The sequence below is a fragment of the Mobula birostris genome, chromosome 18 (genome assembly GCF_030028105.1).
Source record: "Mobula birostris isolate sMobBir1 chromosome 18, sMobBir1.hap1, whole genome shotgun sequence".
Classification (NCBI taxonomy): Eukaryota; Metazoa; Chordata; class Chondrichthyes; order Myliobatiformes; family Myliobatidae; genus Mobula; species Mobula birostris.
Window position 1 is genome coordinate 68,573,219 of NC_092387.1, and position 13,601 is coordinate 68,586,819.

The following is a 13,601-nucleotide window of genomic DNA, read 5'->3' on the forward strand; positions in this document are numbered from 1 at the left end:
GATGTGGATACATACTATAGAAAGAGCGCAGAGGAGATTTAGAAGGATGTTGCCTGGATTGGGGAGCATAACTTCTGAGAATAGGTTGAGTGAACTTGGCCTTTTCTCCTTGGAGTGATGGAGGATGAGAGGTGACCTGATAGAGGTGTATAAGATGATGAGAGGCATTGATCGTGTGGATAGTCAGAGGCTTTTTCCCAGGGCTGAAATGGTTAACACAGGGGCGCATAGTTTTAAGGTGCTTGGAAGTAGGTACGGGGGGATGTCAGAGGTAAGCTTTTCACACAGAGTCGTAGGTGCGAGGAATGCACTGCCAGCAATGGTGGTTGGGGCTGATACAATAGGGTCTTTTAAGGGACTCATAGGTACATGGAGCTTAGAAAAATAGAGGGCTATGCAATAGGGAAATTCTAGTAATTTCTAGAGTAGGTTACATAGTTGGCAGAACATTGTGGCCGAAGGGCCTGTAATGTGCTGTAGACCTCTATGTTCTACGTTCTAACTGCTATGCTACCATGCTGTTCTAGTAAGATGACAATTAGAGGGGCTGTTTTGTCTGAAAAGGTGCAAATCATTTTAAATCTTGCTGTAGCTGGTCATCTCCTAGCAGCTGTGAAAGATGAATCACTCATCACTCTCAGCCTTTAACCTGCTTTTGTGACAGCAGGAAGATTGAAGATACGAGATTATTTGTCATATGTATGTAGAAACATACAGTGAAATGCGCTATATGTACTAACTACCAGCACACCCGAGGATGTGCTGGGGGCAGCCCTTAAGAGTCACCACATATTCCAGCGCTAACACAGCATCCCCACAATGCTCAGCAGAACACAGAACACAACAAGCAACAAAACAACAAGAGCAAAAAACAAGTTCCATTCCTTCCTCTCCCCCACTCACACACACAGTCCCTCAACCACAGGACAGGCCTCCAGCGGATTCGGACTCAGGCCTGTAGGTATCAAGCTTTGACCTCCTCAGTGAACTCACTGAGATTTGGCTCTGGCCAATGAGCTTCAACCTTTGGACTTATATGACAAGTTCAGTTAAGTTTCTGATCAATGTTAGGTCATTATTGGTGGTGGATTTACTAATAGCCATGTCAATGCTCTTAATATGTAAAAGCAGCAAAACAATCTACTGTAGATAAAATTATGGGAAAAGAAAATCAAATCTGAAATTACTCATCTGAAATCAAAGTGTCTCACAAAGCCTGTCACCTTCTAAATAGTTTTCAACTATAGGTTGAGCACCTGTGGTTTTCAACTACGGTGAATATATGCTGCTTTAACAGTATGCTGATCATGAAACAAGCAAAAATCTAACGCAAGAAACTGAAAATTGAAGGTAACTGTGAATATTCAAGAGTGGTTGCAGAAATTTAAGAAAACGCTTGGCATTAATTTTTTAAAGATTTATGGCGATAACACATCTCCCTGATCAAGAAGCAGCAGAGAAATTCATCGATGAGTTTGCCAAGATCTTCAATGATGAAAATCTAACATGCTGAACAGCTGCATCAGTACATGTGTGATGAACAAGTGTAAGCCAAAGACTACCTACCAGTAGCACACAGTCGAAAATGATGGTGATTCCAGGCTATCTCATTATATGTCCCAAACTCCAAAACACTTCTGGCACCAAACATTTCAGATAACAGATACTCAGGCTGCAGTTGGTTTTTTTGATCAGAATAAGATATTGCAAAAATGTACCATAATCATTTCATAGTGACCTTCATGTCTTTTTTAATTAAGAATGTCTAACTCTCAGCTTGGTTAAGTGCCAGTAAAAATTAAAGAGTACAACGAAAAGTTGATTGGCAACAATGTCTTCTCCACAATCTCCATCAGCACAGGGGCACCATAATACTGTGACCCCAGCTCTACTCGCTTTACACTTATGACTGGGTGGCTAAGCACAGCCCCAATGCTGTATTTAAGTTTGCTGATGGCACCACTGTTGCAGACTGAATCAAAGGTGGAGACAAATCAGCATATAGGAGGGAGAAGAAAAAATCTGGCTGAATGGTGTCACAGCAACTTCTTACTTAATGTCAGCAAGACCAAAGAGCTGATTACTGACTTCAGGGGGAAACCAGAGATCGATGAGCCAAGTCCTCATCGGAGGAATCAAGAGATCTGCAACTTTAAGTTCCTCCATGTTATAATTTCAGAAAATCTGTCTTCGTAAGTGCAATTACAAAGGAAGCATGGTAGCACCTCCACTTCCTTAGGAGTTTGCAAAGATTGGGCATGACATCTAAAACTTTGACAAATTTCTGTAGATGTGTAGTGTGGAGTATACTGACTGACTGCATTACAGCTTGGTATAGAAGCACCAGTGCCCTTGAATGGAAAACCCTACAAAAATTAGTGGATACAGACCCTTCACATCATTGAGCACATCTACATGGATCGTTGTTGCTGGAAAGCAACATCCATCATCAGGAACACCCCCAGCAGCCAGGTCATGTTCTGTTCTTGCTGTTGCCATCAAGAAGAAGGTATAGGAGCCTAAGGACTCACTCCACCAGGTTCAGGAATAGTTATTACCCCTCAACCATTAGGCTTCTGAACCAGAGGGTATAACTTCACTTGCCGCAACACTGAACAGTTCCCGTATCCTATGGACTCATTTTCAAGGCCTCTTCATCTCATGTTCTCGATATTTATTGCTTAGTGATTTATTTGTTTTTCTTTCTTTTTATATTTGCAGTTTGTTGTCTTTTGCATACTGGTTGTCTGCTCTATTGGTGTGGCCTTTCATTGATTCTGTTATGGTTAAAGGATTTATTGAGAATTCCTGCAAGAAAATTAATCACGGGGTTCTATATGGTGATGTATATGTACTTTGAAAATAAATTTACTTCGAACTTTGAGAGGCCAATATATTGGGCTGATATATTAAAAGTGGGAGAGATTATTGTTCCTAATCCTGCTTTTTTTTAATTCTTTTGTTATCCTATTCTTAAAGAGGCTTGTGAACGAATTCTACTGGGAAAGAGATAAAACTGAAGGATCTGTCTCCGAATCAGAATCAGGTTTATTACCACTGACGGATAGCATGAAATTTCTTATTTTATGGCAGCAGTACAATGCATACATAGACTATAAATTATAATAAAAAATATATTGTATATATAAAAGTTAAATGAGTAACGCAAAAAAAGGAGAGCAAAAATATTGAAGTAGACTTCACGGGTTGGTTCACTGTCCATTCAGAAATCTGATGGTGGTGGAGAAGAAGCTCTTCTTAAAATGTCCAGTCTGCTTTTTTGTCAGACTCCTATACCTCCTCCTTGACGGTAGCAATGAGAAAAGGTCATGTCCCGGGTGGTGGGGGTCCTTAAAGATGGATATCACCTTTTGAAGATGTTCCCAATGATGGGGAGGTTAGTGCCCATGATGGAGCTGGCTGAGTTTACAACCCACTGCAGCTTTTTCTGATCCTGTGCAGTGGCCTCTCCAGTTAGGATGCTTTCCGCGGTACATCTGTAGAAATTTGCTAGAGTATTTGCTGATATACCTCATCTCCTCAAGCTCCTAATGGAATATAGTCACTGGTGTGCCCCCTTCATAATTGTATCAATACTTACAGTTCATAGTCACTGTGACAAAGCTCCCAATTGGAGTCTATAACCTGTCAGCTGAAAGGAGATTGGCTGTGAGCTAAAGTAATGAACAACTAAACTAAGAATGGGTGGATAATAAATCTGTACATTTTAAAAATAAAAGTGCACCCCACAATAATTTCTCAGTGATTGTAATGAAGTAGCAAACAAAACTTGCAACTTTTGTACAAATGACTCGGAAAACCAAAAATAGTAACTTGAAAGAACTGAAGGCAGTATTTCATCTGAGTTTGAATAAATTACTCAAGCATTCATAAACAGGAATTATTCTGCTATAAAAGGATAATAAGAATTGGAATTTGATTTCTTGAAGTACTTCTTTTCTTGGCTCCATACTGTGTTTTTAATATTGTTAGCCTGTTAAGGTAATACCTCATCCACTTAATTCAACACAGCATTCTCAGCTGACTTCTCTAATTTAGTATTTGGGCTATTCAATAAAACTAAGATGGAGACACAGTTACATGTCATATCTGAGTGCATTTCATTGATGTGTTTTAAGTGCCATAATGCAAGCATTTATTTGGTCTAGAATCATCCAGCAAATTAAGATTGATAAAGCTAATTATACACTTGAGCAAGAAATTAAAGGTGTACGTAACGAGGTTAAAATAACTTCCATCGTTTAATTCCCTGTTCGGCCATTTCAAAATATATGTACCATCACTATTTTTATGCCTTGGCAAAAAACTTGCTGCAGAATTGCTTTTGTGAGAATCAAGACAATTTTTAAGCAAAGTAATGTACATTTTAAAAAAAGTTAAGTATAGAATGGAAGTGCAGAATGAGGCTGTACGCCTCATAATTTTTATATACCTTAATCACGTTCCTGTTAAGATACTCCGCTCCAGGGGGAACAAGCTCAGTCTCTCCATATAACTGAACTGCTCCATCTCAGACGACATCTTGGTGAAACTCCTCTGCACCCTCTATAGCTCCATCATATCCTTCCTGTAGTGTTGTGATCAGAACTGTATGTAGCACTCCAGCTGTTCTGCTCAATGGATGACCACCCTGTTCTTGTGTTCAATAGTCCAACAAATGAACGCCAGTATCCCATATGCCAGGGGTCCCCAACCTTTGTCGCACCGCAGACCGGTTTAATATTTACAATATTCTTGCGGACAAGCCAACCGGGGGGGGGGCGGGGGGGGGGGTTCAAGTGCAACAGTGCGTGACAGGGAATGAGGAAAGGTGCAGCTAACTCGTATCGTTTCATATCGCCAAATCATATTGCTTCTTTGCGGCCCGGTGACTGGGGACCTTTGCCATATGCCATCCTAACTATTCAGTTTATCTGTGCTGCCTTCCTCACTGGCCTTTGGGCTTGTAACCAATATCCCCACTACTCCTCAGCATCCCAACATTCAATCTTAGTTTCATTAATATTCCCAAATGCACCCCTTCTATTTATAAGACCATCTCTCTTCTACTTATGACTATATATATATATATATATATATATATATATATATATATATGAGAAGAATTAGGCCATTTGGCCCATGGAGTCTGCTCCGCCATTTCATCATGGTTGAGCCATTTTCCTCTCAGTCCAAACTCCTGTCTTTTCCCCGTATCCCTTACCCTGACTAATTAAGAGTTTATCAACCTTTGTCTTAAAAATACTAATCACTTCAGCTCCACAGCTGCCTGTGGCAATGAATTCCACAAATTCACCACCCTTTGTCTACACAAAATTCCTCTTGGCCTCTGTTCTAAATGGACGTCCATCTATTCTGAGACTGTCCTCTGGTCCTAGACTCTCCCACCATCGAAAACGTCCCCTCTACATCAATTCTACTGAGGCCTTTCAACATTTGATAGGTTTCAATGAGGTCCCCCCTCATCTGGATTACAGTGCATTTGCTATTTGGTCAACATATTGGTACTATATGTCATTTAAGACCCATTAAATCAATACTACCACCACCAAACTTTGCATTACCTGTAAACCTACTGACCACATGTACATCAAATTATTCATTCAGCAACACCCTACTTACAGACACCCAATTACAAAAACAACCACCATCACCCCCTGCCTTTATTGAATGCTTCATTATCCACTGACGTTTGCTGGGTTGCTGAGTGTTTTGAACATTTTCTGTTACTTCTTCAAATTTTGAAATAGCATGTGAGCATGTGCATAAGGTATAGGAGCAGAATTAGGCTGTTCAACCCACTAAGTCCATTCCATCATTCCACTATAGCTGATTTATCTTCCTCCTCAGCCCTACTCTCCTGTCTTTTCCTCCATAGCCTTTGACGCTCTTACTAATCAAAAATCTATCAAACTCCAATTTAAATATACCCAATGACTTGACCTCCACAGCCATTTCTGACAATGAATTCCTCAGATTCATCACACTTTGGCTAAATAAGTTCCTCCTCATCTCTGTTCTAAAGGGACATCCTTCTGTTTTGAGGCTGTGACCTCCAGTCCCAGACTCTCCCTCTATAAGAAACATCCTCTCTATCTAGGCCTTTCAGTGTGTTGGAAATGTATTGCTTTGCGTTGCTGATAGCTGATCTATGTCAATCTATAACACAGGATGTGATGGAACAACCAACTATATGGTGCACTCCTGGGAAAATATTGTCTGTGGCAAATCAGGGGCAATCTTAATTTTTGATATTTTAATTTTAAACATTGTTTTTGTAAAAGTTTACTGTTTGTATTTTTACTTTGGCAAGAATAGAACTTCCTATAATGCAGTTCGGAAGCTAATTGTTGTTTAGAATCACAAACTACAGTCTCTGATAGCGAGTCCTTTTGATAAATCTGCCTTGAATTATAAGAGGCACATAATACACACAATAGGTCAGATGACGGCTGGGACCAGTGTCGGTGTTCTCCACCACTAGAAGACACAGTTGTATAAAATTAGATTCTCAATCCAGTCTGCCTCCAATAGATCTCATCCAGATTACATTTTGCTAATAAAAAGGCAGTTTGCATTGTTGTCAAACTAGTTATAATCTTCCAAGGCAGCTTCACTGGGCAACTTTTCAACTGGCATATCAATTACTCTCAGAATGTGATGCTGCATAAACACTGCCATTATATAACAAATCACACACTTTAGCTTTCAAATATAGTTATTTCAAACAACTGACAGGAAACTTAAAATATCCAACAGGGCTTTAGAACTCTGCACTATAAACTGGGGAGGTATTCTGACTTGTCAGATTTTAATCCCAAAGTCTCCAGCGATTTTTTTTCCCTTGCATTACAGCTGTTCAGTAACAGAAACGCACCCTTCAGAATTCTCAAATCACTGCCCTGCAGTATGAAATATTTAATAATATTTATTTAGAGATACATCACGGAACAGGCTCTTCCAGCCCTTCGAGACATACTGCCCAGCAACCCATGATTTAACCTTAACCCAATCACAGACAATCTACAATGACCAATTAACCTACATTTTTGGATTGTGGGAGGAAACCAGAGCACCCAGAGGAAACCCACACAGTCCATGGGGAAGATATGAAGACTCCTTAGAGAATACGTTGGAAATGAACTCCAAAATCTGACACCCCATGCAGTAATAAGATCACGCTATTTGCTCTTATAGAAAGAATGTGGGGAAATAAATGAAAGCAAAATAAAGAAGAAAACAGTAAATTTTGTTAAATTTTATTTTTAGTCCCTCAACATTGTGTAGATATAAGACTTGGATATAATGTTATGACATTTATTAGGTTGGCAGTCGAAGTCATCTCTCCTTTGCTTCACCCTCTCCAGTCTGGCACCTCAGAGTAGAGTGCTGTTGCACTCTTTACCGGCTAAGCATTCTCTTCCATGTGTAACGCTAGTGGATTTGGAAATGGGGACTCCAGGGGATAAGATAGGATTTGAGATGGGAAAAAGAGCTTGTAATAGTCCAGGGCTATAATGGCTTGTGGGAAGCGGAGTAAAGCATGAGGGGTTACTTAAGGGGTGGCCCATGTTAACAACAGCTCCACACAATTGGGCAATAATGTTCATAAACCTCAGAGCTAATTTAAATGGAGCAAGTGTTCTTAATCTTCTGAGAAACTCTATTTTACTTTCCTTTCTTCCGGTGGGAAAAATGCCACATTTTATATCAAGGAAAAGCATGCATATGCTTCAAATTAAGGTCAAGTCTATTTGCATGTCATTACCCCTCAAACACTCAATTTCACTCACCCCAGTACTAAACTGTCCCCACAATCTATGGACTCACTTTCATATGTGGTCTCAATATTTATTGCTTATTTGTATTATTCCTTTTTTTCTTTTTCTTTTTGTATTAGCGCAGTTTGTTGATTTTCTCTTGCACGTTAGTTGTTGTCTGTCCTGTTGGGTGTGGTCTTTCATTGATCCTACTGTGTTTCTTGTATTTACTGTGAATGCCCTCAAGAAAAGCAATCTCAGGGTTGTATGTAATTACACATATGTACTTTGATAATAAATTTACTATGAACTTTCATGTAAACGATTAGACAGAGAAGCTGTGATTCTGTCTGCATTCCTCAGTTTCAAAAGGATCACAAAAGACAGTAAATGCAAAGAAAATGTTTTTTTAAAGAAAGAGTTGCTTAATTCACATTGTTAGTTCTTATTCAAACTCAATAAACCAGGTACTTATGGAAACAAACAGTTCAAACTGAATTAAAATATCTGCTGTAAATATTCAGCAGGACAATCTGCATTTGTGGAAGGAAGAGTTAACCTTTCAGGTCGACAATCATGCATCTCTGACCTAAAACATTAACTCTGTTTCTCTTTGCGCCAATATTAATTTTATTTAGACAGGCCCTTCTGGACCAACGAGCCGCACTGCCCAGCAACCCACCAGCGTAACCCAAGCCTATTCACAGAACAATTTACAATGACCAACTAACCTACTAATACTACATCTTTGGACTGTGGGAGGGGAAACGCACACACATGAAGGAACATACATACAGTGAAATGCGCCGTTTGCGTTAACAACCACAAGTGTTGCCCACACATTCCACACCAAGGTAATGTGACCAAAGTAGCATGGTATCATAAACCACAGGAGCTGAATTAGGCCATTCAGCCTTTGAGTCTACTCAACTATTCCATCAGATTATCTCTCTCAGCCCAATTCTCCTGCAATCTCCCTGTAACCTTTGACCAATGACTGGTCAAGAACCTTTCAACCTCCACAGTAAATACACCTAATGACTCGTCATCCACATCCCCCTGTGGCAAAGAATTCCACGGATTCACCACCCTCTGGCTAAGAAAATTTCTTCTAATCTCTGTTATAAAGGCATACCCTTCTACTCTGAGGCTCTTCCCTCCGGTCCTAGACTCACCCACTATAGGAAACATCCTCTCCACATCCACTCTACCTAGGTCTCTCAATATTAGATAGGTTTGAATGAAATCCCTCCCCTCATTCTTCTAAACTCCAGTGAGTACAAGCCCAGAGCATTAAAACACTCCTCATATCTTAACTTTTTCATTCCCAGGATCATTCTTGTGAACCTCTACAATGCCAGCACATCCTTTCTTAGATAACGGACCCAAAACTGCTCACAATATTCCAAGTTGCGGTCTAACCAATGCCTTATGAAGCCTCAGCATCACATCCTTGCTTTTATATCCTAGTTCTCCCAAAATGAATGTTAACATCGCATTTGCCTTCCTTACACCAACTCAACTTGCAAGTTAACCTTTAGAGAATCCTGCACAAGGATTCTCAAGTCCCTTTGCATCTCTGATTTCTGAATTTTATTCCCATTTAGAAAACAGCTTTTAGTTATTATTCCTTCTACCAAAGTGCATGACCATACACTTTCCTACTCTATTCCATCTGCCACTTCTTTGTCCATTCTCCCCATCAGTGTCAGTCCTCCTTCAGGCTCCCTGCTTCCTCAGTACGTCCTGCCCCTCAACCTATCTTCATATCGTTTGCAAACTTGGCCATATAGCCATCAATCAAATCATTGACATATAATGTTAAAAGAAGTCCTAACACTGAACACTGCAGAACACCACTAATCATCGGCAGCCAACCAGAATGTGCCCCCTTTATTCTCACTCTTGGCTTCCTGCCAGTCAGCCAATCTTCTATCCATGCTAGTATCTTTCTTGTACTACCATGAGCTGTTATCTTGTTAAGCAGCTTCATGCGTGGAACCTTGTAAAAGGCCTTCTGAAAATTCAAGCAAACAACATCCACTGACTCTGCTTTGTCTTTCCTGCCTGTTACTTCCTCAAAGAATTCCAACAGATTTGTCAAGCAAGATTCCCCTTAACGAAACCATGTTGACTTTGGTCTGCTTTATCATGTACCTCCAAGTACCCTTAAAACTCAACCTTATTAATGGGCTCCAACATTTTCCTAACCACTGAAGTCAGACTAACTGCTGGACTATGATTTCCTTTCTTCTGCCCTCCTCCCTTCTTAAAGATTAGACTGACATTTGCAATTTTCCAGTCCACTGGAATCATTCCGGGATCTAGTGAACTTTGAAAGATCATTACTAGTGTCTCCACAATCCTTTCAGTTACCTCTTTCAGAACCCTGGTGTGTAGTCCATCTACCCCAGATGGCTTATCAACTTTCAGGTTCCCAAGTACCCACTCCTTAGTAATAACGGCACCCTCTTCTGACCCCAGCACTCATGAATTTCTGGCATATTGCTAGTGTCTTCCACAGTGAAGACTGACGCAAAATATTTTAGTTCATTGGCCATTTCTTTGCCCCCATTACTACCTCTCCAACATCATTTTCCACATCTCCTTTACTCTTTATAAATCTGAAAAATAATGTTGGTATCTCTTTTATATTATTGGCTAGCCAACCTTCATATTTCATATTTTCTCTCCATGTGTTTTTTTTAGCTGCCTTCTGTTGGTTTTTATAAGTTTCTCAAACCTACACCTTCCCAATAATTTTTGCTATACGAGGGATGATTGATAAATTCGTGGCATAAGGTAGAAGGAGATGAGTTATTAATTTCAAACTTTCTGCATAATCACTCAAAGAGTTGAACTGCATGTGCATATAATGAGAGCTGTATAACTCATCTCCTTCTACCTTAGGCCACGAACTTATCATTCAACCCTGCTGTGGACACTTCCTGGAGGTCCAAGATCTTTATGCTCCACGACCGCTGGACTAAGTGTGTAAATGTAGGAGGGGACTATGTTGAAAAATAAATGCGTTAGGTTTTCTAAAATTGACTCCTTCTACCTTAGGTGACGAACGTATCAATCACCCCTCGTAGTTTAATCATTTAAACTATAACCACATTGTAATAATTTTGCATTATGTTTAGATTTTGTGATTTACGCAAATGAAAGTTGTTCTGATGTTGGGTAGGTATCTTTGATGTTGACCTGTTCAGTAGGTATTATTCTTACTGCACTGAAGTCATACCAAAAGTTGGGGTGTGTGATGAAAGGTAAACCAGTTATGCAGCCAGTTGAATTTAGCGAAAGTTTAAGCAGTAGATAAACATTCTGACCAAATAATTAATTGCAAAGCATTTATTCAAAAATTTTCTTAAGTTTCAACACTGATTGTGAAATTAAAGCTAATTATGACAATGCTCATTGCGACCAAAAAGTTCTATTCAAAAGGTTCAAAGGAACATCTAAACAAGCCTGATGCATTTTGGAAACAAGTCCTGTGGACTGATGAAGTTAAAATAGAACTTTTTGGCCACAATGAGCAAAGGTATGTTTGGAGAAAAAAGGGTGCAGAATTTCATGAAAAGAACCCCTCCCCAACTGTTAAGCACAGGGGTGGATCGATCATGCTTTGGGCTTGTGTTGCAGCCAGTGGCACGGGGAACATTTACTGGTAGAGGGAAGAACGAATTCAATTAAATACCAGCAAATTCTGGAAGCAAACATCACACCGTCTGTAAAAAAGCCGAAGATGAAAAGAGGATGGCTTCTACAACAGGACAATGATCCTAAACACATCTCAAAATCCACAATGGACTACCTCAAGAGGCACAAGCTGAAGGTTTTGCCATGGCCCTCACAGGTCCCCTGACCTAAACATCATGGAGGATCTGTGGATAGGCCTCAAAAGAGCAGTGCATGCAAGACGGCCCAAGAATCTCACAGAACTAGAAGCCTTTTGCAAGGAAGAATGGGCAAAAATCCCCCAAACAAGAAATGAAAGACTCTTAGCTGGCTACAAAATGCGTTTACAAGCTGTGATACTTGCCAAAGGGGGTGTTACTAAGTACTGCCATGCAGGGTGCCCAAACTTTTGCTTCGGGTCCTTTTCCTTTTTTGTTATTTTGAAACTGTAAAAGATGGAAATTTTTCTTGCTTAAAATATTAAAGAAATGTGTCATCTTTAACTTTATGCCTTTTGGAAATCAGTTCATCTTTTACTTGCTTAGCTATTCACAGTAACAGAAATTTTGGCCAGGGGTGCCCAAACTTTTGCATGCCACTGTACAAGAGCCTCAGAACTCATACCACCAGGTTCCAGAACAGTTATTACTCCTCACACACCAAGCCCTTGAACCAAAGGGGATAACTTAACTCAACTTCACTTGCCCCATCACTGAACTGTTCCCATAACCTGTGGACTCACCATCAAGGACTCTTTATCTCATGTTCTCGATATTTAATGCTTATTCTCCTCCATAGATGCTACCTGACCTGCTGGGTTTCTTCAGCATTTTGTGTGTTGCACATAATAAATTAATTGCTGTTAAGAGACGTTATTTATCCTGTCAGTCATTAAAGAAGCCTAGGGAACTTAAGGTAAAAAAACAACCCTTAGGAGACAGTGAACACAATATGATTGAGCTCAACTTGAAATTTGACAGGGAGAAAGTGAAGTCTGACATAGCAGTATTTCAGTGGAGTGAAGGAAATTACAGTGGTATGAGAGAGGAGTTGGCCAAAGTAAATTGGAAGGAGATTCTGACAGGGATGACAGCAGGGCAGCAATGGCATTAGCTTCTGGAAAAAATGATGTATTCCAAAAACGAAGAAATACTCAACTGGCAAAAACAGTACAACTGCGGCTGACAAGGGAAGTCAATACTAATGTAAAAGCAAAAGAGAGGGCATACAATAGAGCAAAAATTAGCAGGAAGATAGAGGATTGGGAAGCTTTTAAAAACCTACTGAGGGCAACTGAAAGAATCATTATGAGGGAAAAGATGAAATATGAAAGCAAGCTAACACACAATTGGACTGTATTGGACTGCTAGAAAATAAGGCCGGAGAAATCATAATGGGGGACAAGGAGATGACAGATGAACTAAATTAGTATTTTGCATCAGTGTTCACTGCATTAGACATTAGCAGTGTGTCAAGTGTTGAACAGTGTAAGGGAAGAGAAGTGAGGCAGTTACTATTAAAAGGAAGAAGGTGCTCAAAATGTTGAAAAACCTAAGCGTACGCAAGTCACCTGGACCAGATGAACTACACCTGAGGGTTCTGTGATTGTGGATTGTGGAGCATTAGTAAAGATCTTTCAAAAATCATTGGATTCTGGCATAGTGCCAGAGGACAGGAAAATTGCAAATTTCACTCCACCCTTTAAGAAAAGAGGAAGGCAACAGAAAGGAAATTATAGACCAGTTAGCCCGACCTCAGTGGTTGGAAATATGTTGGAGTCAATTGTTAAGGATGAGGTGCTGGAGTACTTGGTGACACAGGACAAGATAGGACAAAGTCAGCATGGTTTCCTTCAGGGAAAATCTTGCCTGACGAACCTGTTGGAATTCTTTGAGAAGATTACAAGTAGGTTAGATAAAAGGGATGAGGTGAATGTTATATATTTGGACTTTCAGAAGGCCTTTGACAAGATGCCACACATGAGGCTGCTTACCAAGTTAAGAGCCCATGGTATTACAGGTAAGTTACTGGCACGGTTAGGGCATTGGCTGATTGGCAGGAGGCAGCGAGTGGGAATAAAAGGATCTTTTCTCTGGTTGGTTGCCATTGACTAGTGGTGTTCCGCAGGGGCTGGTG

The 13,601-nt window shown here is 40.1% G+C and overlaps 1 protein-coding gene across 2 annotated transcripts in view; it reads right to left on the reverse strand.

The window, feature by feature from the left end:
- ercc6 (excision repair cross-complementation group 6) overlaps window positions 1–13,601 on the reverse strand; it is a 97,802-nt gene that overhangs the window by 66,437 nt on the left and 17,764 nt on the right. The window lies entirely within an intron of this gene.